General features: G+C 61.2%; 26 non-coding genes across 26 annotated transcripts; all 26 read right to left on the reverse strand.

Annotated features, from left to right (window-relative positions):
* Window positions 1-288: 288 nt before the first annotated feature.
* Window positions 289-452, reverse strand: LOC138660081 (U1 spliceosomal RNA). Its single transcript, XR_011317573.1, has one exon. It is a non-coding gene; the product is annotated as a U1 spliceosomal RNA (small nuclear RNA).
* Window positions 453-1,265: 813 nt separating this feature from the next.
* LOC138660082 (U1 spliceosomal RNA) lies at window positions 1,266-1,429 on the reverse strand. Its single transcript, XR_011317574.1, has one exon. It is a non-coding gene; the product is annotated as a U1 spliceosomal RNA (small nuclear RNA).
* An 813-nt stretch (window positions 1,430-2,242) lies between these two features.
* LOC138660083 (U1 spliceosomal RNA) lies at window positions 2,243-2,406 on the reverse strand. The gene has a single exon (XR_011317575.1). It is a non-coding gene; the product is annotated as a U1 spliceosomal RNA (small nuclear RNA).
* An 813-nt stretch (window positions 2,407-3,219) lies between these two features.
* On the reverse strand, window positions 3,220-3,383 carry LOC138660084 (U1 spliceosomal RNA). Its single transcript, XR_011317576.1, has one exon. It is a non-coding gene; the product is annotated as a U1 spliceosomal RNA (small nuclear RNA).
* An 813-nt stretch (window positions 3,384-4,196) lies between these two features.
* On the reverse strand, window positions 4,197-4,360 carry LOC138660085 (U1 spliceosomal RNA). The gene has a single exon (XR_011317577.1). It is a non-coding gene; the product is annotated as a U1 spliceosomal RNA (small nuclear RNA).
* Window positions 4,361-5,173: 813 nt separating this feature from the next.
* LOC138660087 (U1 spliceosomal RNA) lies at window positions 5,174-5,337 on the reverse strand. The gene has a single exon (XR_011317578.1). It is a non-coding gene; the product is annotated as a U1 spliceosomal RNA (small nuclear RNA).
* Window positions 5,338-6,150: 813 nt separating this feature from the next.
* Window positions 6,151-6,314, reverse strand: LOC138660088 (U1 spliceosomal RNA). The gene has a single exon (XR_011317579.1). It is a non-coding gene; the product is annotated as a U1 spliceosomal RNA (small nuclear RNA).
* An 813-nt stretch (window positions 6,315-7,127) lies between these two features.
* Window positions 7,128-7,291, reverse strand: LOC138660089 (U1 spliceosomal RNA). Its single transcript, XR_011317580.1, has one exon. It is a non-coding gene; the product is annotated as a U1 spliceosomal RNA (small nuclear RNA).
* An 813-nt stretch (window positions 7,292-8,104) lies between these two features.
* On the reverse strand, window positions 8,105-8,268 carry LOC138660091 (U1 spliceosomal RNA). Its single transcript, XR_011317581.1, has one exon. It is a non-coding gene; the product is annotated as a U1 spliceosomal RNA (small nuclear RNA).
* Window positions 8,269-9,081: 813 nt separating this feature from the next.
* LOC138660357 (U1 spliceosomal RNA) lies at window positions 9,082-9,245 on the reverse strand. The gene has a single exon (XR_011317810.1). It is a non-coding gene; the product is annotated as a U1 spliceosomal RNA (small nuclear RNA).
* An 813-nt stretch (window positions 9,246-10,058) lies between these two features.
* LOC138660092 (U1 spliceosomal RNA) lies at window positions 10,059-10,222 on the reverse strand. The gene has a single exon (XR_011317582.1). It is a non-coding gene; the product is annotated as a U1 spliceosomal RNA (small nuclear RNA).
* Window positions 10,223-11,035: 813 nt separating this feature from the next.
* On the reverse strand, window positions 11,036-11,199 carry LOC138660093 (U1 spliceosomal RNA). Its single transcript, XR_011317583.1, has one exon. It is a non-coding gene; the product is annotated as a U1 spliceosomal RNA (small nuclear RNA).
* An 813-nt stretch (window positions 11,200-12,012) lies between these two features.
* Window positions 12,013-12,176, reverse strand: LOC138660094 (U1 spliceosomal RNA). Its single transcript, XR_011317584.1, has one exon. It is a non-coding gene; the product is annotated as a U1 spliceosomal RNA (small nuclear RNA).
* Window positions 12,177-12,989: 813 nt separating this feature from the next.
* LOC138660095 (U1 spliceosomal RNA) lies at window positions 12,990-13,153 on the reverse strand. The gene has a single exon (XR_011317585.1). It is a non-coding gene; the product is annotated as a U1 spliceosomal RNA (small nuclear RNA).
* An 813-nt stretch (window positions 13,154-13,966) lies between these two features.
* On the reverse strand, window positions 13,967-14,130 carry LOC138660096 (U1 spliceosomal RNA). Its single transcript, XR_011317586.1, has one exon. It is a non-coding gene; the product is annotated as a U1 spliceosomal RNA (small nuclear RNA).
* An 813-nt stretch (window positions 14,131-14,943) lies between these two features.
* Window positions 14,944-15,107, reverse strand: LOC138660359 (U1 spliceosomal RNA). The gene has a single exon (XR_011317812.1). It is a non-coding gene; the product is annotated as a U1 spliceosomal RNA (small nuclear RNA).
* Window positions 15,108-15,920: 813 nt separating this feature from the next.
* On the reverse strand, window positions 15,921-16,084 carry LOC138660358 (U1 spliceosomal RNA). The gene has a single exon (XR_011317811.1). It is a non-coding gene; the product is annotated as a U1 spliceosomal RNA (small nuclear RNA).
* An 813-nt stretch (window positions 16,085-16,897) lies between these two features.
* Window positions 16,898-17,061, reverse strand: LOC138660371 (U1 spliceosomal RNA). Its single transcript, XR_011317822.1, has one exon. It is a non-coding gene; the product is annotated as a U1 spliceosomal RNA (small nuclear RNA).
* An 813-nt stretch (window positions 17,062-17,874) lies between these two features.
* LOC138660334 (U1 spliceosomal RNA) lies at window positions 17,875-18,038 on the reverse strand. Its single transcript, XR_011317790.1, has one exon. It is a non-coding gene; the product is annotated as a U1 spliceosomal RNA (small nuclear RNA).
* Window positions 18,039-18,851: 813 nt separating this feature from the next.
* Window positions 18,852-19,015, reverse strand: LOC138660097 (U1 spliceosomal RNA). Its single transcript, XR_011317587.1, has one exon. It is a non-coding gene; the product is annotated as a U1 spliceosomal RNA (small nuclear RNA).
* Window positions 19,016-19,828: 813 nt separating this feature from the next.
* LOC138660099 (U1 spliceosomal RNA) lies at window positions 19,829-19,992 on the reverse strand. The gene has a single exon (XR_011317588.1). It is a non-coding gene; the product is annotated as a U1 spliceosomal RNA (small nuclear RNA).
* An 813-nt stretch (window positions 19,993-20,805) lies between these two features.
* On the reverse strand, window positions 20,806-20,969 carry LOC138660356 (U1 spliceosomal RNA). Its single transcript, XR_011317809.1, has one exon. It is a non-coding gene; the product is annotated as a U1 spliceosomal RNA (small nuclear RNA).
* An 813-nt stretch (window positions 20,970-21,782) lies between these two features.
* Window positions 21,783-21,946, reverse strand: LOC138660100 (U1 spliceosomal RNA). Its single transcript, XR_011317589.1, has one exon. It is a non-coding gene; the product is annotated as a U1 spliceosomal RNA (small nuclear RNA).
* Window positions 21,947-22,759: 813 nt separating this feature from the next.
* Window positions 22,760-22,923, reverse strand: LOC138660360 (U1 spliceosomal RNA). The gene has a single exon (XR_011317813.1). It is a non-coding gene; the product is annotated as a U1 spliceosomal RNA (small nuclear RNA).
* Window positions 22,924-23,736: 813 nt separating this feature from the next.
* Window positions 23,737-23,900, reverse strand: LOC138660101 (U1 spliceosomal RNA). Its single transcript, XR_011317590.1, has one exon. It is a non-coding gene; the product is annotated as a U1 spliceosomal RNA (small nuclear RNA).
* Window positions 23,901-24,713: 813 nt separating this feature from the next.
* Window positions 24,714-24,877, reverse strand: LOC138660372 (U1 spliceosomal RNA). The gene has a single exon (XR_011317823.1). It is a non-coding gene; the product is annotated as a U1 spliceosomal RNA (small nuclear RNA).
* Between the last annotated feature and the right edge of the window lie 665 nt (window positions 24,878-25,542).

The raw sequence follows: 25,542 nt of genomic DNA on the forward strand, positions 1-25,542 counted from the left end.
AGAGCAAGCCATGTCGTCACCAAGTCAACGAGATGCAAGCGACTTGCTCAATCCCCACCAGCCGGGGGTGGGGGGGTCAAAAAGGGCCAAAGTGTCGAGCAAAGGCAACAACCTCAAACCAACCAAGAAACAATAAACAAAGCATAGCAGCGACACAGGGAAGGTGGCATCCTTCCCCCACAAGGGGGAGCCAAAGGCCACGTCTGCCCGCTGCTTGGAGCTTTTCTCCAAAGCATCGCTTCGGCTCAGCAGAGCATCTTTTGTGTTCTGTCTTTGACCATAGGAAATCAGGGGAAAGCGCGAACGCAGTCCCCCACTACCACAAATTATGCAGTCGAGTTTCCCGCATTTGGGGAAATCGCAGGGGTCAGCACACCCGGAGTGCAATGGATGAGCCTCACCCTGGGAGAACCACCTTAGTGATCATGGTATCTCCCCTGCCAGGTAAGTATGAGTTGGGGCCCGCCGGCCCGACGAGCGCCCCTCCGACGCAGCTCCCCAACATCGCGGAGTCTCGTGCCCGAAAGGGAGGGGGTGGGGGGTGGCGTTCGGCACAGACCGCACGGAGGCTCCTCGAGTGGGAGGCGCCGGTCGCTCCCGACGCGGCTGACGCCCACTCCGACCCCCCACAGGGCAGGCCGAGCTCAAGTCAAAAGCCGCCCAAGATGCACAGCAGCAGCCTGAGTCATTTGCATATAGGAGCCTCGGCTCCGCCCCAGCCTCGCGTCACGTTGCTGCGCTGGCCTGAGAACATGCTGTAGACAGCTCGAGCTCCAGCTGCCGGCACCCTCTCATGACTCACTCATCTCCGCTCAAGAGGATGCACGCTGGAGGAGGCTCAAGGGCAGGAGGACCAAACCGCAGATAGCTGCGCACCAGCGGCCCACTCACAGCTCCAGCTCCAGCACCAAGGCTGTGAGATGGGGATGCTGCAGGTGCCCTCCCGCGAGCATGCCCGCCTGCACCTGCAGACAAGCAGAGCAAGCCATATCGTCACCAAGTCAACGAGATGCAAGCGACTTGCTCAATCCCCACCAGCCGGGGGTGGGGGGGTCAAAAAGGGCCAAAGTGTCGAGCAAAGGCAACAACCTCAAACCAACCAAGAAACAATAAACAAAGCATAGCAGCGACACAGGGAAGGTGGCATCCTTCCCCCACAAGGGGGAGCCAAAGGCCACGTCTGCCCGCTGCTTGGAGCTTTTCTCCAAAGCATCGCTTCGGCTCAGCAGAGCATCTTTTGTGTTCTGTCTTTGACCATAGGAAATCAGGGGAAAGCGCGAACGCAGTCCCCCACTACCACAAATTATGCAGTCGAGTTTCCCGCATTTGGGGAAATCGCAGGGGTCAGCACACCCGGAGTGCAATGGATGAGCCTCACCCTGGGAGAACCACCTTAGTGATCATGGTATCTCCCCTGCCAGGTAAGTATGAGTTGGGGCCCGCCGGCCCGACGAGCGCCCCTCCGACGCAGCTCCCCAACATCGCGGAGTCTCGTGCCCGAAAGGGAGGGGGTGGGGGGTGGCGTTCGGCACAGACCGCACGGAGGCTCCTCGAGTGGGAGGCGCCGGTCGCTCCCGACGCGGCTGACGCCCACTCCGACCCCCCACAGGGCAGGCCGAGCTCAAGTCAAAAGCCGCCCAAGATGCACAGCAGCAGCCTGAGTCATTTGCATATAGGAGCCTCGGCTCCGCCCCAGCCTCGCGTCACGTTGCTGCGCTGGCCTGAGAACATGCTGTAGACAGCTCGAGCTCCAGCTGCCGGCACCCTCTCATGACTCACTCATCTCCGCTCAAGAGGATGCACGCTGGAGGAGGCTCAAGGGCAGGAGGACCAAACCGCAGATAGCTGCGCACCAGCGGCCCACTCACAGCTCCAGCTCCAGCCCCAAGGCTGTGAGATGGGGATGCTGCAGGTGCCCTCCCGCGAGCATGCCCGCCTGCACCTGCAGACAAGCAGAGCAAGCCATGTCGTCACCAAGTCAACGAGATGCAAGCGACTTGCTCAATCCCCACCAGCCGGGGGTGGGGGGGTCAAAAAGGGCCAAAGTGTCGAGCAAAGGCAACAACCTCAAACCAACCAAGAAACAATAAACAAAGCATAGCAGCGACACAGGGAAGGTGGCATCCTTCCCCCACAAGGGGGAGCCAAAGGCCACGTCTGCCCGCTGCTTGGAGCTTTTCTCCAAAGCATCGCTTCGGCTCAGCAGAGCATCTTTTGTGTTCTGTCTTTGACCATAGGAAATCAGGGGAAAGCGCGAACGCAGTCCCCCACTACCACAAATTATGCAGTCGAGTTTCCCGCATTTGGGGAAATCGCAGGGGTCAGCACACCCGGAGTGCAATGGATGAGCCTCACCCTGGGAGAACCACCTTAGTGATCATGGTATCTCCCCTGCCAGGTAAGTATGAGTTGGGGCCCGCCGGCCCGACGAGCGCCCCTCCGACGCAGCTCCCCAACATCGCGGAGTCTCGTGCCCGAAAGGGAGGGGGTGGGGGGTGGCGTTCGGCACAGACCGCACGGAGGCTCCTCGAGTGGGAGGCGCCGGTCGCTCCCGACGCGGCTGACGCCCACTCCGACCCCCCACAGGGCAGGCCGAGCTCAAGTCAAAAGCCGCCCAAGATGCACAGCAGCAGCCTGAGTCATTTGCATATAGGAGCCTCGGCTCCGCCCCAGCCTCGCGTCACGTTGCTGCGCTGGCCTGAGAACATGCTGTAGACAGCTCGAGCTCCAGCTGCCGGCACCCTCTCATGACTCACTCATCTCCGCTCAAGAGGATGCACGCTGGAGGAGGCTCAAGGGCAGGAGGACCAAACCGCAGATAGCTGCGCACCAGCGGCCCACTCACAGCTCCAGCTCCAGCCCCAAGGCTGTGAGATGGGGATGCTGCAGGTGCCCTCCCGCGAGCATGCCCGCCTGCACCTGCAGACAAGCAGAGCAAGCCATGTCGTCACCAAGTCAACGAGATGCAAGCGACTTGCTCAATCCCCACCAGCCGGGGGTGGGGGGGTCAAAAAGGGCCAAAGTGTCGAGCAAAGGCAACAACCTCAAACCAACCAAGAAACAATAAACAAAGCATAGCAGCGACACAGGGAAGGTGGCATCCTTCCCCCACAAGGGGGAGCCAAAGGCCACGTCTGCCCGCTGCTTGGAGCTTTTCTCCAAAGCATCGCTTCGGCTCAGCAGAGCATCTTTTGTGTTCTGTCTTTGACCATAGGAAATCAGGGGAAAGCGCGAACGCAGTCCCCCACTACCACAAATTATGCAGTCGAGTTTCCCGCATTTGGGGAAATCGCAGGGGTCAGCACACCCGGAGTGCAATGGATGAGCCTCACCCTGGGAGAACCACCTTAGTGATCATGGTATCTCCCCTGCCAGGTAAGTATGAGTTGGGGCCCGCCGGCCCGACGAGCGCCCCTCCGACGCAGCTCCCCAACATCGCGGAGTCTCGTGCCCGAAAGGGAGGGGGTGGGGGGTGGCGTTCGGCACAGACCGCACGGAGGCTCCTCGAGTGGGAGGCGCCGGTCGCTCCCGACGCGGCTGACGCCCACTCCGACCCCCCACAGGGCAGGCCGAGCTCAAGTCAAAAGCCGCCCAAGATGCACAGCAGCAGCCTGAGTCATTTGCATATAGGAGCCTCGGCTCCGCCCCAGCCTCGCGTCACGTTGCTGCGCTGGCCTGAGAACATGCTGTAGACAGCTCGAGCTCCAGCTGCCGGCACCCTCTCATGACTCACTCATCTCCGCTCAAGAGGATGCACGCTGGAGGAGGCTCAAGGGCAGGAGGACCAAACCGCAGATAGCTGCGCACCAGCGGCCCACTCACAGCTCCAGCTCCAGCCCCAAGGCTGTGAGATGGGGATGCTGCAGGTGCCCTCCCGCGAGCATGCCCGCCTGCACCTGCAGACAAGCAGAGCAAGCCATGTCGTCACCAAGTCAACGAGATGCAAGCGACTTGCTCAATCCCCACCAGCCGGGGGTGGGGGGGTCAAAAAGGGCCAAAGTGTCGAGCAAAGGCAACAACCTCAAACCAACCAAGAAACAATAAACAAAGCATAGCAGCGACACAGGGAAGGTGGCATCCTTCCCCCACAAGGGGGAGCCAAAGGCCACGTCTGCCCGCTGCTTGGAGCTTTTCTCCAAAGCATCGCTTCGGCTCAGCAGAGCATCTTTTGTGTTCTGTCTTTGACCATAGGAAATCAGGGGAAAGCGCGAACGCAGTCCCCCACTACCACAAATTATGCAGTCGAGTTTCCCGCATTTGGGGAAATCGCAGGGGTCAGCACACCCGGAGTGCAATGGATGAGCCTCACCCTGGGAGAACCACCTTAGTGATCATGGTATCTCCCCTGCCAGGTAAGTATGAGTTGGGGCCCGCCGGCCCGACGAGCGCCCCTCCGACGCAGCTCCCCAACATCGCGGAGTCTCGTGCCCGAAAGGGAGGGGGTGGGGGGTGGCGTTCGGCACAGACCGCACGGAGGCTCCTCGAGTGGGAGGCGCCGGTCGCTCCCGACGCGGCTGACGCCCACTCCGACCCCCCACAGGGCAGGCCGAGCTCAAGTCAAAAGCCGCCCAAGATGCACAGCAGCAGCCTGAGTCATTTGCATATAGGAGCCTCGGCTCCGCCCCAGCCTCGCGTCACGTTGCTGCGCTGGCCTGAGAACATGCTGTAGACAGCTCGAGCTCCAGCTGCCGGCACCCTCTCATGACTCACTCATCTCCGCTCAAGAGGATGCACGCTGGAGGAGGCTCAAGGGCAGGAGGACCAAACCGCAGATAGCTGCGCACCAGCGGCCCACTCACAGCTCCAGCTCCAGCCCCAAGGCTGTGAGATGGGGATGCTGCAGGTGCCCTCCCGCGAGCATGCCCGCCTGCACCTGCAGACAAGCAGAGCAAGCCATGTCGTCACCAAGTCAACGAGATGCAAGCGACTTGCTCAATCCCCACCAGCCGGGGGTGGGGGGGTCAAAAAGGGCCAAAGTGTCGAGCAAAGGCAACAACCTCAAACCAACCAAGAAACAATAAACAAAGCATAGCAGCGACACAGGGAAGGTGGCATCCTTCCCCCACAAGGGGGAGCCAAAGGCCACGTCTGCCCGCTGCTTGGAGCTTTTCTCCAAAGCATCGCTTCGGCTCAGCAGAGCATCTTTTGTGTTCTGTCTTTGACCATAGGAAATCAGGGGAAAGCGCGAACGCAGTCCCCCACTACCACAAATTATGCAGTCGAGTTTCCCGCATTTGGGGAAATCGCAGGGGTCAGCACACCCGGAGTGCAATGGATGAGCCTCACCCTGGGAGAACCACCTTAGTGATCATGGTATCTCCCCTGCCAGGTAAGTATGAGTTGGGGCCCGCCGGCCCGACGAGCGCCCCTCCGACGCAGCTCCCCAACATCGCGGAGTCTCGTGCCCGAAAGGGAGGGGGTGGGGGGTGGCGTTCGGCACAGACCGCACGGAGGCTCCTCGAGTGGGAGGCGCCGGTCGCTCCCGACGCGGCTGACGCCCACTCCGACCCCCCACAGGGCAGGCCGAGCTCAAGTCAAAAGCCGCCCAAGATGCACAGCAGCAGCCTGAGTCATTTGCATATAGGAGCCTCGGCTCCGCCCCAGCCTCGCGTCACGTTGCTGCGCTGGCCTGAGAACATGCTGTAGACAGCTCGAGCTCCAGCTGCCGGCACCCTCTCATGACTCACTCATCTCCGCTCAAGAGGATGCACGCTGGAGGAGGCTCAAGGGCAGGAGGACCAAACCGCAGATAGCTGCGCACCAGCGGCCCACTCACAGCTCCAGCTCCAGCCCCAAGGCTGTGAGATGGGGATGCTGCAGGTGCCCTCCCGCGAGCATGCCCGCCTGCACCTGCAGACAAGCAGAGCAAGCCATGTCGTCACCAAGTCAACGAGATGCAAGCGACTTGCTCAATCCCCACCAGCCGGGGGTGGGGGGGTCAAAAAGGGCCAAAGTGTCGAGCAAAGGCAACAACCTCAAACCAACCAAGAAACAATAAACAAAGCATAGCAGCGACACAGGGAAGGTGGCATCCTTCCCCCACAAGGGGGAGCCAAAGGCCACGTCTGCCCGCTGCTTGGAGCTTTTCTCCAAAGCATCGCTTCGGCTCAGCAGAGCATCTTTTGTGTTCTGTCTTTGACCATAGGAAATCAGGGGAAAGCGCGAACGCAGTCCCCCACTACCACAAATTATGCAGTCGAGTTTCCCGCATTTGGGGAAATCGCAGGGGTCAGCACACCCGGAGTGCAATGGATGAGCCTCACCCTGGGAGAACCACCTTAGTGATCATGGTATCTCCCCTGCCAGGTAAGTATGAGTTGGGGCCCGCCGGCCCGACGAGCGCCCCTCCGACGCAGCTCCCCAACATCGCGGAGTCTCGTGCCCGAAAGGGAGGGGGTGGGGGGTGGCGTTCGGCACAGACCGCACGGAGGCTCCTCGAGTGGGAGGCGCCGGTCGCTCCCGACGCGGCTGACGCCCACTCCGACCCCCCACAGGGCAGGCCGAGCTCAAGTCAAAAGCCGCCCAAGATGCACAGCAGCAGCCTGAGTCATTTGCATATAGGAGCCTCGGCTCCGCCCCAGCCTCGCGTCACGTTGCTGCGCTGGCCTGAGAACATGCTGTAGACAGCTCGAGCTCCAGCTGCCGGCACCCTCTCATGACTCACTCATCTCCGCTCAAGAGGATGCACGCTGGAGGAGGCTCAAGGGCAGGAGGACCAAACCGCAGATAGCTGCGCACCAGCGGCCCACTCACAGCTCCAGCTCCAGCCCCAAGGCTGTGAGATGGGGATGCTGCAGGTGCCCTCCCGCGAGCATGCCCGCCTGCACCTGCAGACAAGCAGAGCAAGCCATGTCGTCACCAAGTCAACGAGATGCAAGCGACTTGCTCAATCCCCACCAGCCGGGGGTGGGGGGGTCAAAAAGGGCCAAAGTGTCGAGCAAAGGCAACAACCTCAAACCAACCAAGAAACAATAAACAAAGCATAGCAGCGACACAGGGAAGGTGGCATCCTTCCCCCACAAGGGGGAGCCAAAGGCCACGTCTGCCCGCTGCTTGGAGCTTTTCTCCAAAGCATCGCTTCGGCTCAGCAGAGCATCTTTTGTGTTCTGTCTTTGACCATAGGAAATCAGGGGAAAGCGCGAACGCAGTCCCCCACTACCACAAATTATGCAGTCGAGTTTCCCGCATTTGGGGAAATCGCAGGGGTCAGCACACCCGGAGTGCAATGGATGAGCCTCACCCTGGGAGAACCACCTTAGTGATCATGGTATCTCCCCTGCCAGGTAAGTATGAGTTGGGGCCCGCCGGCCCGACGAGCGCCCCTCCGACGCAGCTCCCCAACATCGCGGAGTCTCGTGCCCGAAAGGGAGGGGGTGGGGGGTGGCGTTCGGCACAGACCGCACGGAGGCTCCTCGAGTGGGAGGCGCCGGTCGCTCCCGACGCGGCTGACGCCCACTCCGACCCCCCACAGGGCAGGCCGAGCTCAAGTCAAAAGCCGCCCAAGATGCACAGCAGCAGCCTGAGTCATTTGCATATAGGAGCCTCGGCTCCGCCCCAGCCTCGCGTCACGTTGCTGCGCTGGCCTGAGAACATGCTGTAGACAGCTCGAGCTCCAGCTGCCGGCACCCTCTCATGACTCACTCATCTCCGCTCAAGAGGATGCACGCTGGAGGAGGCTCAAGGGCAGGAGGACCAAACCGCAGATAGCTGCGCACCAGCGGCCCACTCACAGCTCCAGCTCCAGCCCCAAGGCTGTGAGATGGGGATGCTGCAGGTGCCCTCCCGCGAGCATGCCCGCCTGCACCTGCAGACAAGCAGAGCAAGCCATGTCGTCACCAAGTCAACGAGATGCAAGCGACTTGCTCAATCCCCACCAGCCGGGGGTGGGGGGGTCAAAAAGGGCCAAAGTGTCGAGCAAAGGCAACAACCTCAAACCAACCAAGAAACAATAAACAAAGCATAGCAGCGACACAGGGAAGGTGGCATCCTTCCCCCACAAGGGGGAGCCAAAGGCCACGTCTGCCCGCTGCTTGGAGCTTTTCTCCAAAGCATCGCTTCGGCTCAGCAGAGCATCTTTTGTGTTCTGTCTTTGACCATAGGAAATCAGGGGAAAGCGCGAACGCAGTCCCCCACTACCACAAATTATGCAGTCGAGTTTCCCGCATTTGGGGAAATCGCAGGGGTCAGCACACCCGGAGTGCAATGGATGAGCCTCACCCTGGGAGAACCACCTTAGTGATCATGGTATCTCCCCTGCCAGGTAAGTATGAGTTGGGGCCCGCCGGCCCGACGAGCGCCCCTCCGACGCAGCTCCCCAACATCGCGGAGTCTCGTGCCCGAAAGGGAGGGGGTGGGGGGTGGCGTTCGGCACAGACCGCACGGAGGCTCCTCGAGTGGGAGGCGCCGGTCGCTCCCGACGCGGCTGACGCCCACTCCGACCCCCCACAGGGCAGGCCGAGCTCAAGTCAAAAGCCGCCCAAGATGCACAGCAGCAGCCTGAGTCATTTGCATATAGGAGCCTCGGCTCCGCCCCAGCCTCGCGTCACGTTGCTGCGCTGGCCTGAGAACATGCTGTAGACAGCTCGAGCTCCAGCTGCCGGCACCCTCTCATGACTCACTCATCTCCGCTCAAGAGGATGCACGCTGGAGGAGGCTCAAGGGCAGGAGGACCAAACCGCAGATAGCTGCGCACCAGCGGCCCACTCACAGCTCCAGCTCCAGCCCCAAGGCTGTGAGATGGGGATGCTGCAGGTGCCCTCCCGCGAGCATGCCCGCCTGCACCTGCAGACAAGCAGAGCAAGCCATGTCGTCACCAAGTCAACGAGATGCAAGCGACTTGCTCAATCCCCACCAGCCGGGGGTGGGGGGGTCAAAAAGGGCCAAAGTGTCGAGCAAAGGCAACAACCTCAAACCAACCAAGAAACAATAAACAAAGCATAGCAGCGACACAGGGAAGGTGGCATCCTTCCCCCACAAGGGGGAGCCAAAGGCCACGTCTGCCCGCTGCTTGGAGCTTTTCTCCAAAGCATCGCTTCGGCTCAGCAGAGCATCTTTTGTGTTCTGTCTTTGACCATAGGAAATCAGGGGAAAGCGCGAACGCAGTCCCCCACTACCACAAATTATGCAGTCGAGTTTCCCGCATTTTGGGAAATCGCAGGGGTCAGCACACCCGGAGTGCAATGGATGAGCCTCACCCTGGGAGAACCACCTTAGTGATCATGGTATCTCCCCTGCCAGGTAAGTATGAGTTGGGGCCCGCCGGCCCGACGAGCGCCCCTCCGACGCAGCTCCCCAACATCGCGGAGTCTCGTGCCCGAAAGGGAGGGGGTGGGGGGTGGCGTTCGGCACAGACCGCACGGAGGCTCCTCGAGTGGGAGGCGCCGGTCGCTCCCGACGCGGCTGACGCCCACTCCGACCCCCCACAGGGCAGGCCGAGCTCAAGTCAAAAGCCGCCCAAGATGCACAGCAGCAGCCTGAGTCATTTGCATATAGGAGCCTCGGCTCCGCCCCAGCCTCGCGTCACGTTGCTGCGCTGGCCTGAGAACATGCTGTAGACAGCTCGAGCTCCAGCTGCCGGCACCCTCTCATGACTCACTCATCTCCGCTCAAGAGGATGCACGCTGGAGGAGGCTCAAGGGCAGGAGGACCAAACCGCAGATAGCTGCGCACCAGCGGCCCACTCACAGCTCCAGCTCCAGCCCCAAGGCTGTGAGATGGGGATGCTGCAGGTGCCCTCCCGCGAGCATGCCCGCCTGCACCTGCAGACAAGCAGAGCAAGCCATGTCGTCACCAAGTCAACGAGATGCAAGCGACTTGCTCAATCCCCACCAGCCGGGGGTGGGGGGGTCAAAAAGGGCCAAAGTGTCGAGCAAAGGCAACAACCTCAAACCAACCAAGAAACAATAAACAAAGCATAGCAGCGACACAGGGAAGGTGGCATCCTTCCCCCACAAGGGGGAGCCAAAGGCCACGTCTGCCCGCTGCTTGGAGCTTTTCTCCAAAGCATCGCTTCGGCTCAGCAGAGCATCTTTTGTGTTCTGTCTTTGACCATAGGAAATCAGGGGAAAGCGCGAACGCAGTCCCCCACTACCACAAATTATGCAGTCGAGTTTCCCGCATTTGGGGAAATCGCAGGGGTCAGCACACCCGGAGTGCAATGGATGAGCCTCACCCTGGGAGAACCACCTTAGTGATCATGGTATCTCCCCTGCCAGGTAAGTATGAGTTGGGGCCCGCCGGCCCGACGAGCGCCCCTCCGACGCAGCTCCCCAACATCGCGGAGTCTCGTGCCCGAAAGGGAGGGGGTGGGGGGTGGCGTTCGGCACAGACCGCACGGAGGCTCCTCGAGTGGGAGGCGCCGGTCGCTCCCGACGCGGCTGACGCCCACTCCGACCCCCCACAGGGCAGGCCGAGCTCAAGTCAAAAGCCGCCCAAGATGCACAGCAGCAGCCTGAGTCATTTGCATATAGGAGCCTCGGCTCCGCCCCAGCCTCGCGTCACGTTGCTGCGCTGGCCTGAGAACATGCTGTAGACAGCTCGAGCTCCAGCTGCCGGCACCCTCTCATGACTCACTCATCTCCGCTCAAGAGGATGCACGCTGGAGGAGGCTCAAGGGCAGGAGGACCAAACCGCAGATAGCTGCGCACCAGCGGCCCACTCACAGCTCCAGCTCCAGCCCCAAGGCTGTGAGATGGGGATGCTGCAGGTGCCCTCCCGCGAGCATGCCCGCCTGCACCTGCAGACAAGCAGAGCAAGCCATGTCGTCACCAAGTCAACGAGATGCAAGCGACTTGCTCAATCCCCACCAGCCGGGGGTGGGGGGGTCAAAAAGGGCCAAAGTGTCGAGCAAAGGCAACAACCTCAAACCAACCAAGAAACAATAAACAAAGCATAGCAGCGACACAGGGAAGGTGGCATCCTTCCCCCACAAGGGGGAGCCAAAGGCCACGTCTGCCCGCTGCTTGGAGCTTTTCTCCAAAGCATCGCTTCGGCTCAGCAGAGCATCTTTTGTGTTCTGTCTTTGACCATAGGAAATCAGGGGAAAGCGCGAACGCAGTCCCCCACTACCACAAATTATGCAGTCGAGTTTCCCGCATTTGGGGAAATCGCAGGGGTCAGCACACCCGGAGTGCAATGGATGAGCCTCACCCTGGGAGAACCACCTTAGTGATCATGGTATCTCCCCTGCCAGGTAAGTATGAGTTGGGGCCCGCCGGCCCGACGAGCGCCCCTCCGACGCAGCTCCCCAACATCGCGGAGTCTCGTGCCCGAAAGGGAGGGGGTGGGGGGTGGCGTTCGGCACAGACCGCACGGAGGCTCCTCGAGTGGGAGGCGCCGGTCGCTCCCGACGCGGCTGACGCCCACTCCGACCCCCCACAGGGCAGGCCGAGCTCAAGTCAAAAGCCGCCCAAGATGCACAGCAGCAGCCTGAGTCATTTGCATATAGGAGCCTCGGCTCCGCCCCAGCCTCGCGTCACGTTGCTGCGCTGGCCTGAGAACATGCTGTAGACAGCTCGAGCTCCAGCTGCCGGCACCCTCTCATGACTCACTCATCTCCGCTCAAGAGGATGCACGCTGGAGGAGGCTCAAGGGCAGGAGGAGCAAACCGCAGATAGCTGCGCACCAGCGGCCCACTCACAGCTCCAGCTCCAGCCCCAAGGCTGTGAGATGGGGATGCTGCAGGTGCCCTCCCGCGAGCATGCCCGCCTGCACCTGCAGACAAGCAGAGCAAGCCATGTCGTCACCAAGTCAACGAGATGCAAGCGACTTGCTCAATCCCCACCAGCCGGGGGTGGGGGGGTCAAAAAGGGCCAAAGTGTCGAGCAAAGGCAACAACCTCAAACCAACCAAGAAACAATAAACAAAGCATAGCAGCGACACAGGGAAGGTGGCATCCTTCCCCCACAAGGGGGAGCCAAAGGCCACGTCTGCCCGCTGCTTGGAGCTTTTCTCCAAAGCATCGCTTCGGCTCAGCAGAGCATCTTTTGTGTTCTGTCTTTGACCATAGGAAATCAGGGGAAAGCGCGAACGCAGTCCCCCACTACCACAAATTATGCAGTCGAGTTTCCCGCATTTGGGGAAATCGCAGGGGTCAGCACACCCGGAGTGCAATGGATGAGCCTCACCCTGGGAGAACCACCTTAGTGATCATGGTATCTCCCCTGCCAGGTAAGTATGAGTTAGGGCCCGCCGGCCCGACGAGCGCCCCTCCGACGCAGCTCCCCAACATCGCGGAGTCTCGTGCCCGAAAGGGAGGGGGTGGGGGGTGGCGTTCGGCACAGACCGCACGGAGGCTCCTCGAGTGGGAGGCGCCGGTCGCTCCCGACGCGGCTGACGCCCACTCCGACCCCCCACAGGGCAGGCCGAGCTCAAGTCAAAAGCCGCCCAAGATGCACAGCAGCAGCCTGAGTCATTTGCATATAGGAGCCTCGGCTCCGCCCCAGCCTCGCGTCACGTTGCTGCGCTGGCCTGAGAACATGCTGTAGACAGCTCGAGCTCCAGCTGCCGGCACCCTCTCATGACTCACTCATCTCCGCTCAAGAGGATGCACGCTGGAGGAGGCTCAAGGGCAGGAGGACCAAACCGCAGATAGCTGCGCACCAGCGGCCCACTCACAGCTCCAGCTCCAGCCCCAAGGCTGTGAGATGGGGATGCTGCAGGTGCCCTCCCGCGAGCATGCCCGCCTGCACCTGCAGACAAGCAGAGCAAGCCATGTCGTCACCAAGTCAACGAGATGCAAGCGACTTGCTCAATCCCCACCAGCCGGGGGTGGGGGGGTCAAAAAGGGCCAAAGTGTCGAGCAAAGGCAACAACCTCAAACCAACCAAGAAACAATAAACAAAGCATAGCAGCGACACAGGGAAGGTGGCATCCTTCCCCCACAAGGGGGAGCCAAAGGCCACGTCTGCCCGCTGCTTGGAGCTTTTCTCCAAAGCATCGCTTCGGCTCAGCAGAGCATCTTTTGTGTTCTGTCTTTGACCATAGGAAATCAGGGGAAAGCGCGAACGCAGTCCCCCACTACCACAAATTATGCAGTCGAGTTTCCCGCATTTGGGGAAATCGCAGGGGTCAGCACACCCGGAGTGCAATGGATGAGCCTCACCCTGGGAGAACCACCTTAGTGATCATGGTATCTCCCCTGCCAGGTAAGTATGAGTTGGGGCCCGCCGGCCCGACGAGCGCCCCTCCGACGCAGCTCCCCAACATCGCGGAGTCTCGTGCCCGAAAGGGAGGGGGTGGGGGGTGGCGTTCGGCACAGACCGCACGGAGGCTCCTCGAGTGGGAGGCGCCGGTCGCTCCCGACGCGGCTGACGCCCACTCCGACCCCCCACAGGGCAGGCCGAGCTCAAGTCAAAAGCCGCCCAAGATGCACAGCAGCAGCCTGAGTCATTTGCATATAGGAGCCTCGGCTCCGCCCCAGCCTCGCGTCACGTTGCTGCGCTGGCCTGAGAACATGCTGTAGACAGCTCGAGCTCCAGCTGCCGGCACCCTCTCATGACTCACTCATCTCCGCTCAAGAGGATGCACGCTGGAGGAGGCTCAAGGGCAGGAGGACCAAACCGCAGATAGCTGCGCACCAGCGGCCCACTCACAGCTCCAGCTCCAGCCCCAAGGCTGTGAGATGGGGATGCTGCAGGTGCCCTCCCGCGAGCATGCCCGCCTGCACCTGCAGACAAGCAGAGCAAGCCATGTCGTCACCAAGTCAACGAGATGCAAGCGACTTGCTCAATCCCCACCAGCCGGGGGTGGGGGGGTCAAAAAGGGCCAAAGTGTCGAGCAAAGGCAACAACCTCAAACCAACCAAGAAACAATAAACAAAGCATAGCAGCGACACAGGGAAGGTGGCATCCTTCCCCCACAAGGGGGAGCCAAAGGCCACGTCTGCCCGCTGCTTGGAGCTTTTCTCCAAAGCATCGCTTCGGCTCAGCAGAGCATCTTTTGTGTTCTGTCTTTGACCATAGGAAATCAGGGGAAAGCGCGAACGCAGTCCCCCACTACCACAAATTATGCAGTCGAGTTTCCCGCATTTGGGGAAATCGCAGGGGTCAGCACACCCGGAGTGCAATGGATGAGCCTCACCCTGGGAGAACCACCTTAGTGATCATGGTATCTCCCCTGCCAGGTAAGTATGAGTTGGGGCCCGCCGGCCCGACGAGCGCCCCTCCGACGCAGCTCCCCAACATCGCGGAGTCTCGTGCCCGAAAGGGAGGGGGTGGGGGGTGGCGTTCGGCACAGACCGCACGGAGGCTCCTCGAGTGGGAGGCGCCGGTCGCTCCCGACGCGGCTGACGCCCACTCCGACCCCCCACAGGGCAGGCCGAGCTCAAGTCAAAAGCCGCCCAAGATGCACAGCAGCAGCCTGAGTCATTTGCATATAGGAGCCTCGGCTCCGCCCCAGCCTCGCGTCACGTTGCTGCGCTGGCCTGAGAACATGCTGTAGACAGCTCGAGCTCCAGCTGCCGGCACCCTCTCATGACTCACTCATCTCCGCTCAAGAGGATGCACGCTGGAGGAGGCTCAAGGGCAGGAGGACCAAACCGCAGATAGCTGCGCACCAGCGGCCCACTCACAGCTCCAGCTCCAGCCCCAAGGCTGTGAGATGGGGATGCTGCAGGTGCCCTCCCGCGAGCATGCCCGCCTGCACCTGCAGACAAGCAGAGCAAGCCATGTCGTCACCAAGTCAACGAGATGCAAGCGACTTGCTCAATCCCCACCAGCCGGGGGTGGGGGGGTCAAAAAGGGCCAAAGTGTCGAGCAAAGGCAACAACCTCAAACCAACCAAGAAACAATAAACAAAGCATAGCAGCGACACAGGGAAGGTGGCATCCTTCCCCCACAAGGGGGAGCCAAAGGCCACGTCTGCCCGCTGCTTGGAGCTTTTCTCCAAAGCATCGCTTCGGCTCAGCAGAGCATCTTTTGTGTTCTGTCTTTGACCATAGGAAATCAGGGGAAAGCGCGAACACAGTCCCCCACTACCACAAATTATGCAGTCGAGTTTCCCGCATTTGGGGAAATCGCAGGGGTCAGCACACCCGGAGTGCAATGGATGAGCCTCACCCTGGGAGAACCACCTTAGTGATCATGGTATCTCCCCTGCCAGGTAAGTATGAGTTGGGGCCCGCCGGCCCGACGAGCGCCCCTCCGACGCAGCTCCCCAACATCGCGGAGTCTCGTGCCCGAAAGGGAGGGGGTGGGGGGTGGCGTTCGGCACAGACCGCACGGAGGCTCCTCGAGTGGGAGGCGCCGGTCGCTCCCGACGCGGCTGACGCCCACTCCGACCCCCCACAGGGCAGGCCGAGCTCAAGTCAAAAGCCGCCCAAGATGCACAGCAGCAGCCTGAGTCATTTGCATATAGGAGCCTCGGCTCCGCCCCAGCCTCGCGTCACGTTGCTGCGCTGGCCTGAGAACATGCTGTAGACAGCTCGAGCTCCAGCTGCCGGCACCCTCTCATGACTCACTCATCTCCGCTCAAGAGGATGCACGCTGGAGGAGGCTCAAGGGCAGGAGGACCAAACCGCAGATAGCTGCGCACCAGCGGCCCACTCACAGCTCCAGCTCCAGCCCCAAGGCTGTGAGATGGGGATGCTGCAGGTGCCCTCCCGCGAGCATGCCCGCCTGCACCTGCAGACAAGCAGAGCAAGCCATGTCGTCACCAAGTCAACGAGATGCAAGCGACTTGCTCAATCCCCACCAGCCGGGGGTGGGGGGGTCAAAAAGGGCCAAAGTGTCGAGCAAAGGCAACAACCTCAAACCAACCAAGAAACAATAAACAAAGCATAGCAGCGACACAGGGAAGGTGGCATCCTTCCCCCACAAGGGGGAGCCAAAGGCCACGTCTGCCCGCTGCTTGGAGCTTTTCTCCAAAGCATCGCTTCGGCTCAGCAGAGCATCTTTTGTGTTCTGTCTTTGACCATAGGAAATCAGGGGAAAGCGCGAACGCAGTCCCCCACTACCACAAATTATGCAGTCGAGTTTCCCGCATTTGGGGAAATCGCAGGGGTCAGCACACCCGGAGTGCAATGGATGAGCCTCACCCTGGGAGGACCACCTTAGTGATCATGGTATCTCCCCTGCCAGGTAAGTATGAGTTGGGGCCCGCCGGCCCGACGAGCGCCCCTCCGACGCAGCTCCCCAACATCGCGGAGTCTCGTGCCCGAAAGGGAGGGGGTGGGGGGTGGCGTTCGGCACAGACCGCACGGAGGCTCCTCGAGTGGGAGGCGCCGGTCGCTCCCGACGCGGCTGACGCCCACTCCGACCCCCCACAGGGCAGGCCGAGCTCAAGTCAAAAGCCGCCCAAGATGCACAGCAGCAGCCTGAGTCATTTGCATATAGGAGCCTCGGCTCCGCCCCAGCCTCGCGTCACGTTGCTGCGCTGGCCTGAGAACATGCTGTAGACAGCTCGAGCTCCAGCTGCCGGCACCCTCTCATGACTCACTCATCTCCGCTCAAGAGGATGCACGCTGGAGGAGGCTCAAGGGCAGGAGGACCAAACCGCAGATAGCTGCGCACCAGCGGCCCACTCACAGCTCCAGCTCCAGCCCCAAGGCTGTGAGATGGGGATGCTGCAGGTGCCCTCCCGCGAGCATGCCCGCCTGCACCTGCAGACAAGCAGAGCAAGCCATGTCGTCACCAAGTCAACGAGATGCAAGCGACTTGCTCAATCCCCACCAGCCGGGGGTGGGGGGGTCAAAAAGGGCCAAAGTGTCGAGCAAAGGCAACAACCTCAAACCAACCAAGAAACAATAAACAAAGCATAGCAGCGACACAGGGAAGGAGGCATCCTTCCCCCACAAGGGGGAGCCAAAGGCCACGTCTGCCCGCTGCTTGGAGCTTTTCTCCAAAGCATCGCTTCGGCTCAGCAGAGCATCTTTTGTGTTCTGTCTTTGACCATAGGAAATCAGGGGAAAGCGCGAACGCAGTCCCCCACTACCACAAATTATGCAGTCGAGTTTCCCGCATTTGGGGAAATCGCAGGGGTCAGCACACCCGGAGGGCAATGGATGAGCCTCACCCTGGGAGAACCACCTTAGTGATCATGGTATCTCCCCTGCCAGGTAAGTATGAGTTGGGGCCCGCCGGCCCGACGAGCGCCCCTCCGACGCAGCTCCCCAACATCGCGGAGTCTCGTGCCCGAAAGGGAGGGGGTGGGGGGTGGCGTTCGGCACAGACCGCACGGAGGCTCCTCGAGTGGGAGGCGCCGGTCGCTCCCGACGCGGCTGACGCCCACTCCGACCCCCCACAGGGCAGGCCGAGCTCAAGTCAAAAGCCGCCCAAGATGCACAGCAGCAGCCTGAGTCATTTGCATATAGGAGCCTCGGCTCCGCCCCAGCCTCGCGTCACGTTGCTGCGCTGGCCTGAGAACATGCTGTAGACAGCTCGAGCTCCAGCTGCCGGCACCCTCTCATGACTCACTCATCTCCGCTCAAGAGGATGCACGCTGGAGGAGGCTCAAGGGCAGGAGGACCAAACCGCAGATAGCTGCGCACCAGCGGCCCACTCACAGCTCCAGCTCCAGCCCCAAGGCTGTGAGATGGGGATGCTGCAGGTGCCCTCCCGCGAGCATGCCCGCCTGCACCTGCAGACAAGCAGAGCAAGCCATGTCGTCACCAAGTCAACGAGATGCAAGCGACTTGCTCAATCCCCACCAGCCGGGGGTGGGGGGGTCAAAAAGGGCCAAAGTGTCGAGCAAAGGCAACAACCTCAAACCAACCAAGAAACAATAAACAAAGCATAGCAGCGACACAGGGAAGGTGGCATCCTTCCCCCACAAGGGGGAGCCAAAGGCCACGTCTGCCCGCTGCTTGGAGCTTTTCTCCAAAGCATCGCTTCGGCTCAGCAGAGCATCTTTTGTGTTCTGTCTTTGACCATAGGAAATCAGGGGAAAGCGCGAACGCAGTCCCCCACTACCACAAATTATGCAGTCGAGTTTCCCGCATTTGGGGAAATCGCAGGGGTCAACACACCCGGAGTGCAATGGATGAGCCTCACCCTGGGAGAACCACCTTAGTGATCATGGTATCTCCCCTGCCAGGTAAGTATGAGTTGGGGCCCGCCGGCCCGACGAGCGCCCCTCCGACGCAGCTCCCCAACATCGCGGAGTCTCGTGCCCGAAAGGGAGGGGGTGGGGGGTGGCGTTCGGCACAGACCGCACGGAGGCTCCTCGAGTGGGAGGCGCCGGTCGCTCCCGACGCGGCTGACGCCCACTCCGACCCCCCACAGGGCAGGCCGAGCTCAAGTCAAAAGCCGCCCAAGATGCACAGCAGCAGCCTGAGTCATTTGCATATAGGAGCCTCGGCTCCGCCCCAGCCTCGCGTCACGTTGCTGCGCTGGCCTGAGAACATGCTGTAGACAGCTCGAGCTCCAGCTGCCGGCACCCTCTCATGACTCACTCATCTCCGCTCAAGAGGATGCACGCTGGAGGAGGCTCAAGGGCAGGAGGACCAAACCGCAGATAGCTGCGCACCAGCGGCCCACTCACAGCTCCAGCTCCAGCCCCAAGGCTGTGAGATGGGGATGCTGCAGGTGCCCTCCCGCGAGCATGCCCGCCTGCACCTGCAGACAAGCAGAGCAAGCCATGTCGTCACCAAGTCAACGAGATGCAAGCGACTTGCTCAATCCCCACCAGCCGGGGGTGGGGGGGTCAAAAAGGGCCAAAGTGTCGAGCAAAGGCAACAACCTCAAACCAACCAAGAAACAATAAACAAAGCATAGCAGCGACACAGGGAAGGTGGCATCCTTCCCCCACAAGGGGGAGCCAAAGGCCACGTCTGCCCGCTGCTTGGAGCTTTTCTCCAAAGCATCGCTTCGGCTCAGCAGAGCATCTTTTGTGTTCTGTCTTTGACCATAGGAAATCAGGGGAAAGCGCGAACGCAGTCCCCCACTACCACAAATTATGCAGTCGAGTTTCCCGCATTTGGGGAAATCGCAGGGGTCAGCACACCCGGAGTGCAATGGATGAGCCTCACCCTGGGAGAACCACCTTAGTGATCATGGTATCTCCCCTGCCAGGTAAGTATGAGTTGGGGCCCGCCGGCCCGACGAGCGCCCCTCCGACGCAGCTCCCCAACATCGCGGAGTCTCGTGCCCGAAAGGGAGGGGGTGGGGGGTGGCGTTCGGCACAGACCGCACGGAGGCTCCTCGAGTGGGAGGCGCCGGTCGCTCCCGACGCGGCTGACGCCCACTCCGACCCCCCACAGGGCAGGCCGAGCTCAAGTCAAAAGCCGCCCAAGATGCACAGCAGCAGCCTGAGTCATTTGCATATAGGAGCCTCGGCTCCGCCCCAGCCTCGCGTCACGTTGCTGCGCTGGCCTGAGAACATGCTGTAGACAGCTCGAGCTCCAGCTGCCGGCACCCTCTCATGACTCACTCATCTCCGCTCAAGAGGATGCACGCTGGAGGAGGCTCAAGGGCAGGAGGACCAAACCGCAGATAGCTGCGCACCAGCGGCCCACTCACAGCTCCAGCTCCAGCCCCAAGGCTGTGAGATGGGGATGCTGCAGGTGCCCTCCCGCGAGCATGCCCGCCTGCACCTGCAGACAAGCAGAGCAAGCCATGTCGTCACCAAGTCAACGAGATGCAAGCGACTTGCTCAATCCCCACCAGCCGGGGGTGGGGGGGTCAAAAAGGGCCAAAGTGTCGAGCAAAGGCAACAACCTCAAACCAACCAAGAAACAATAAACAAAGCATAGCAGCGACACAGGGAAGGTGGCATCCTTCCCCCACAAGGGGGAGCCAAAGGCCACGTCTGCCCGCTGCTTGGAGCTTTTCTCCAAAGCATCGCTTCGGCTCAGCAGAGCATCTTTTGTGTTCTGTCTTTGACCATAGGAAATCAGGGGAAAGCGCGAACGCAGTCCCCCACTACCACAAATTATGCAGTCGAGTTTCCCGCATTTGGGGAAATCGCAGGGGTCAGCACACCCGGAGTGCAATGGATGAGCCTCACCCTGGGAGAACCACCTTAGTGATCATGGTATCTCCCCTGCCAGGTAAGTATGAGTTGGGGCCCGCCGGCCCGACGAGCGCCCCTCCGACGCAGCTCCCCAACATCGCGGAGTCTCGTGCCCGAAAGGGAGGGGGTGGGGGGTGGCGTTCGGCACAGACCGCACGGAGGCTCCTCGAGTGGGAGGCGCCGGTCGCTCCCGACGCGGCTGACGCCCACTCCGACCCCCCACAGGGCAGGCCGAGCTCAAGTCAAAAGCCGCCCAAGATGCACAGCAGCAGCCTGAGTCATTTGCATATAGGAGCCTCGGCTCCGCCCCAGCCTCGCGTCACGTTGCTGCGCTGGCCTGAGAACATGCTGTAGACAGCTCGAGCTCCAGCTGCCGGCACCCTCTCATGACTCACTCATCTCCGCTCAAGAGGATGCACGCTGGAGGAGGCTCAAGGGCAGGAGGACCAAACCGCAGATAGCTGCGCACCAGCGGCCCACTCACAGCTCCAGCTCCAGCCCCAAGGCTGTGAGATGGGGATGCTGCAGGTGCCCTCCCGCGAGCATGCCCGCCTGCACCTGCAGACAAGCAGAGCAAGCCATGTCGTCACCAAGTCAACGAGATGCAAGCGACTTGCTCAATCCCCACCAGCCGGGGGTGGGGGGGTCAAAAAGGGCCAAAGTGTCGAGCAAAGGCAACAACCTCAAACCAACCAAGAAACAATAAACAAAGCATAGCAGCGACACAGGGAAGGTGGCATCCTTCCCCCACAAGGGGGAGCCAAAGGCCACGTCTGCCCGCTGCTTGGAGCTTTTCTCCAAAGCATCGCTTCGGCTCAGCAGAGCATCTTTTGTGTTCTGTCTTTGACCATAGGAAATCAGGGGAAAGCGCGAACGCAGTCCCCCACTACCACAAATTATGCAGTCGAGTTTCCCGCATTTGGGGAAATCACAGGGGTCAGCACACCCGGAGTGCAATGGATGAGCCTCACCCTGGGAGAACCACCTTAGTGATCATGGTATCTCCCCTGCCAGGTAAGTATGAGTTGGGGCCCGCCGGCCCGACGAGCGCCCCTCCGACGCAGCTCCCCAACATCGCGGAGTCTCGTGCCCGAAAGGGAGGGGGTGGGGGGTGGCGTTCGGCACAGACCGCACGGAGGCTCCTCGAGTGGGAGGCGCCGGTCGCTCCCGACGCGGCTGACGCCCACTCCGACCCCCCACAGGGCAGGCCGAGCTCAAGTCAAAAGCCGCCCAAGATGCACAGCAGCAGCCTGAGTCATTTGCATATAGGAGCCTCGGCTCCGCCCCAGCCTCGCGTCACGTTGCTGCGCTGGCCTGAGAACATGCTGTAGACAGCTCGAGCTCCAGCTGCCGGCACCCTCTCATGACTCACTCATCTCCGCTCAAGAGGATGCACGCTGGAGGAGGCTCAAGGGCAGGAGGACCAAACCGCAGATAGCTGCGCACCAGCGGCCCACTCACAGCTCCAGCTCCAGCCCCAAGGCTGTGAGATGGGGATGCTGCAGGTGCCCTCCCGCGAGCATGCCCGCCTGCACCTGCAGACAAGCAGAGCAAGCCATGTCGTCACCAAGTCAACGAGATGCAAGCGACTTGCTCAATCCCCACCAGCCGGGGGTGGGGGGGTCAAAAAGGGCCAAAGTGTCGAGCAAAGGCAACAACCTCAAACCAACCAAGAAACAATAAACAAAGCATAGCAGCGACACAGGGAAGGTGGCATCCTTCCCCCACAAGGGGGAGCCAAAGGCCACGTCTGCCCGCTGCTTGGAGCTTTTCTCCAAAGCATCGCTTCGGCTCAGCAGAGCATCTTTTGTGTTCTGTCTTTGACCATAGGAAATCAGGGGAAAGCGCGAACGCAGTCCCCCACTACCACAAATTATGCAGTCGAGTTTCCCGCATTTGGGGAAATCGCAGGGGTCAGCACACCCGGAGTGCAATGGATGAGCCTCACCCTGGGAGAACCACCTTAGTGATCATGGTATCTCCCCTGCCAGGTAAGTATGAGTTGGGGCCCGCCGGCCCGACGAGCGCCCCTCCGACGCAGCTCCCCAACATCGCGGAGTCTCGTGCCCGAAAGGGAGGGGGTGGGGGGTGGCGTTCGGCACAGACCGCACGGAGGCTCCTCGAGTGGGAGGCGCCGGTCGCTCCCGACGCGGCTGACGCCCACTCCGACCCCCCACAGGGCAGGCCGAGCTCAAGTCAAAAGCCGCCCAAGATGCACAGCAGCAGCCTGAGTCATTTGCATATAGGAGCCTCGGCTCCGCCCCAGCCTCGCGTCACGTTGCTGCGCTGGCCTGAGAACATGCTGTAGACAGCTCGAGCTCCAGCTGCCGGCACCCTCTCATGACTCACTCATCTCCGCTCAAGAGGATGCACGCTGGAGGAGGCTCAAGGGCAGGAGGACCAAACCGCAGATAGCTGCGCACCAGCGGCCCACTCACAGCTCCAGCTCCAGCCCCAAGGCTGTGAGATGGGGATGCTGCAGGTGCCCTCCCGCGAGCATGCCCGCCTGCACCTGCAGACAAGCAGAGCAAGCCATGTCGTCACCAAGTCAACGAGATGCAAGCGACTTGCTCAATCCCCACCAGCCGGGGGTGGGGGGGTCAAAAAGGGCCAAAGTGTCGAGCAAAGGCAACAACCTCAAACCAACCAAGAAACAATAAACAAAGCATAGCAGCGACACAGGGAAGGTGGCATCCTTCCCCCACAAGGGGGAGCCAAAGGCCACGTCTGCCCGCTGCTTGGAGCTTTTCTCCAAAGCATCGCTTCGGCTCAGCAGAGCATCTTTTGTGTTCTGTCTTTGACCATAGGAAATCAGGGGAAAGCGCGAACACAGTCCCCCACTACCACAAATTATGCAGTCGAGTTTCCCGCATTTGGGGAAATCGCAGGGGTCAGCACACCCGGAGTGCAATGGATGAGCCTCACCCTGGGAGAACCACCTTAGTGATCATGGTATCTCCCCTGCCAGGTAAGTATGAGTTGGGGCCCGCCGGCCCGACGAGCGCCCCTCCGACGCAGCTCCCCAACATCGCGGAGTCTCGTGCCCGAAAGGGAGGGGGTGGGGGGTGGCGTTCGGCACAGACCGCACGGAGGCTCCTCGAGTGGGAGGCGCCGGTCGCTCCCGACGCGGCTGACGCCCACTCCGACCCCCCACAGGGCAGGCCGAGCTCAAGTCAAAAGCCGCCCAAGATGCACAGCAGCAGCCTGAGTCATTTGCATATAGGAGCCTCGGCTCCGCCCCAGCCTCGCGTCACGTTGCTGCGCTGGCCTGAGAACATGCTGTAGACAGCTCGAGCTCCAGCTGCCGGCACCCTCTCATGACTCACTCATCTCCGCTCAAGAGGATGCACGCTGGAGGAGGCTCAAGGGCAGGAGGACCAAACCGCAGATAGCTGCGCACCAGCGGCCCACTCACAGCTCCAGCTCCAGCCCCAAGGCTGTGAGATGGGGATGCTGCAGGTGCCCTCCCGCGAGCATGCCCACCTGCACCTGCAGACAAGCAGAGCAAGCCATGTCGTCACCAAGTCAACGAGATGCAAGCGACTTGCTCAATCCCCACCAGCCGGGGGTGGGGGGGTCAAAAAGGGCCAAAGTGTCGAGCAAAGGCAACAACCTCAAACCAACCAAGAAACAATAAACAAAGCATAGCAGCGACACAGGGAAGGTGGCATCCTTCCCCCACAAGGGGGAGCCAAAGGCCACGTCTGCCCGCTGCTTGGAGCTTTTCTCCAAAGCATCGCTTCGGCTCAGCAGAGCATCTTTTGTGTTCTGTCTTTGACCATAGGAAATCAGGGGAAAGCGCGAACGCAGTCCCCCACTACCACAAATTATGCAGTCGAGTTTCCCGCATTTGGGGAAATCGCAGGGGTCAGCACACCCGGAGTGCAATGGATGAGCCTCACCCTGGGAGAACCACCTTAGTGATCATGGTATCTCCCCTGCCAGGTAAGTATGAGTTGGGGCCCGCCGGCCCGACGAGCGCCCCTCCGACGCAGCTCCCCAACATCGCGGAGTCTCGTGCCCGAAAGGGAGGGGGTGGGGGGTGGCGTTCGGCACAGACCGCACGGAGGCTCCTCGAGTGGGAGGCGCCGGTCGCTCCCGACGCGGCTGACGCCCACTCCGACCCCCCACAGGGCAGGCCGAGCTCAAGTCAAAAGCCGCCCAAGATGCACAGCAGCAGCCTGAGTCATTTGCATATAGGAGCCTCGGCTCCGCCCCAGCCTCGCGTCACGTTGCTGCGCTGGCCTGAGAACATGCTGTAGACAGCTCGAGCTCCAGCTGCCGGCACCCTCTCATGACTCACTCATCTCCGCTCAAGAGGATGCACGCTGGAGGAGGCTCAAGGGCAGGAGGACCAAACCGCAGATAGCTGCGCACCAGCGGCCCACTCACAGCTCCAGCTCCAGCCCCAAGGCTGTGAGATGGGGATGCTGCAGGTGCCCTCCCGCGAGCATGCCCGCCTGCACCTGCAGACAAGCAGAGCAAGCCATGTCGTCACCAAGTCAACGAGATGCAAGCGACTTGCTCAATCCCCACCAGCCGGGGGTGGGGGGGTCAAAAAGGGCCAAAGTGTCGAGCAAAGGCAACAACCTCAAACCAACCAAGAAACAATAAACAAAGCATAGCAGCGACACAGGGAAGGTGGCATCCTTCCCCCACAAGGGGGAGCCAAAGGCCACGTCTGCCCGCTGCTTGGAGCTTTTCTCCAAAGCATCGCTTCGGCTCAGCAGAGCATCTTTTGTGTTCTGTCTTTGACCATAGGAAATCAGGGGAAAGCGCGAACGCAGTCCCCCACTACCACAAATTATGCAGTCGAGTTTCCCGCATTTGGGGAAATCGCAGGGGTCAGCACACCCGGAGGGCAATGGATGAGCCTCACCCTGGGAGAACCACCTTAGTGATCATGGTATCTCCCCTGCCAGGTAAGTATGAGTTGGGGCCCGCCGGCCCGACGAGCGCCCCTCCGACGCAGCTCCCCAACATCGCGGAGTCTCGTGCCCGAAAGGGAGGGGGTGGGGGGTGGCGTTCGGCACAGACCGCACGGAGGCTCCTCGAGTGGGAGGCGCCGGTCGCTCCCGACGCGGCTGACGCCCACTCCGACCCCCCACAGGGCAGGCCGAGCTCAAGTCAAAAGCCGCCCAAGATGCACAGCAGCAGCCTGAGTCATTTGCATATAGGAGCCTCGGCTCCGCCCCAGCCTCGCGTCACGTTGCTGCGCTGGCCTGAGAACATGCTGTAGACAGCTCGAGCTCCAGCTGCCGGCACCCTCTCATGACTCACTCATCTCCGCTCAAGAGGATGCACGCTGGAGGAGGCTCAAGGGCAGGAGGACCAAACCGCAGATAGCTGCGCACCAGCGGCCCACTCACAGCTCCAGCTCCAGCCCCAAGGCTGTGAGATGGGGATGCTGCAGGTGCCCTCCCGCGAGCATGCCCGCCTGCACCTGCAGACAAGCAGAGCAAGCCATGTCGTCACCAAGTCAACGAGATGCAAGCGACTTGCTCAATCCCCACCAGCCGGGGGTGGGGGGGTCAAAAAGGGCCAAAGTGTCGAGCAAAGGCAACAACCTCAAACCAACCAAGAAACAATAAACAA

Source organism: Ranitomeya imitator, chromosome 1 (genome assembly GCF_032444005.1).
Source record: "Ranitomeya imitator isolate aRanImi1 chromosome 1, aRanImi1.pri, whole genome shotgun sequence".
In the NCBI taxonomy this organism is placed as follows: Eukaryota; Metazoa; Chordata; class Amphibia; order Anura; family Dendrobatidae; genus Ranitomeya; species Ranitomeya imitator.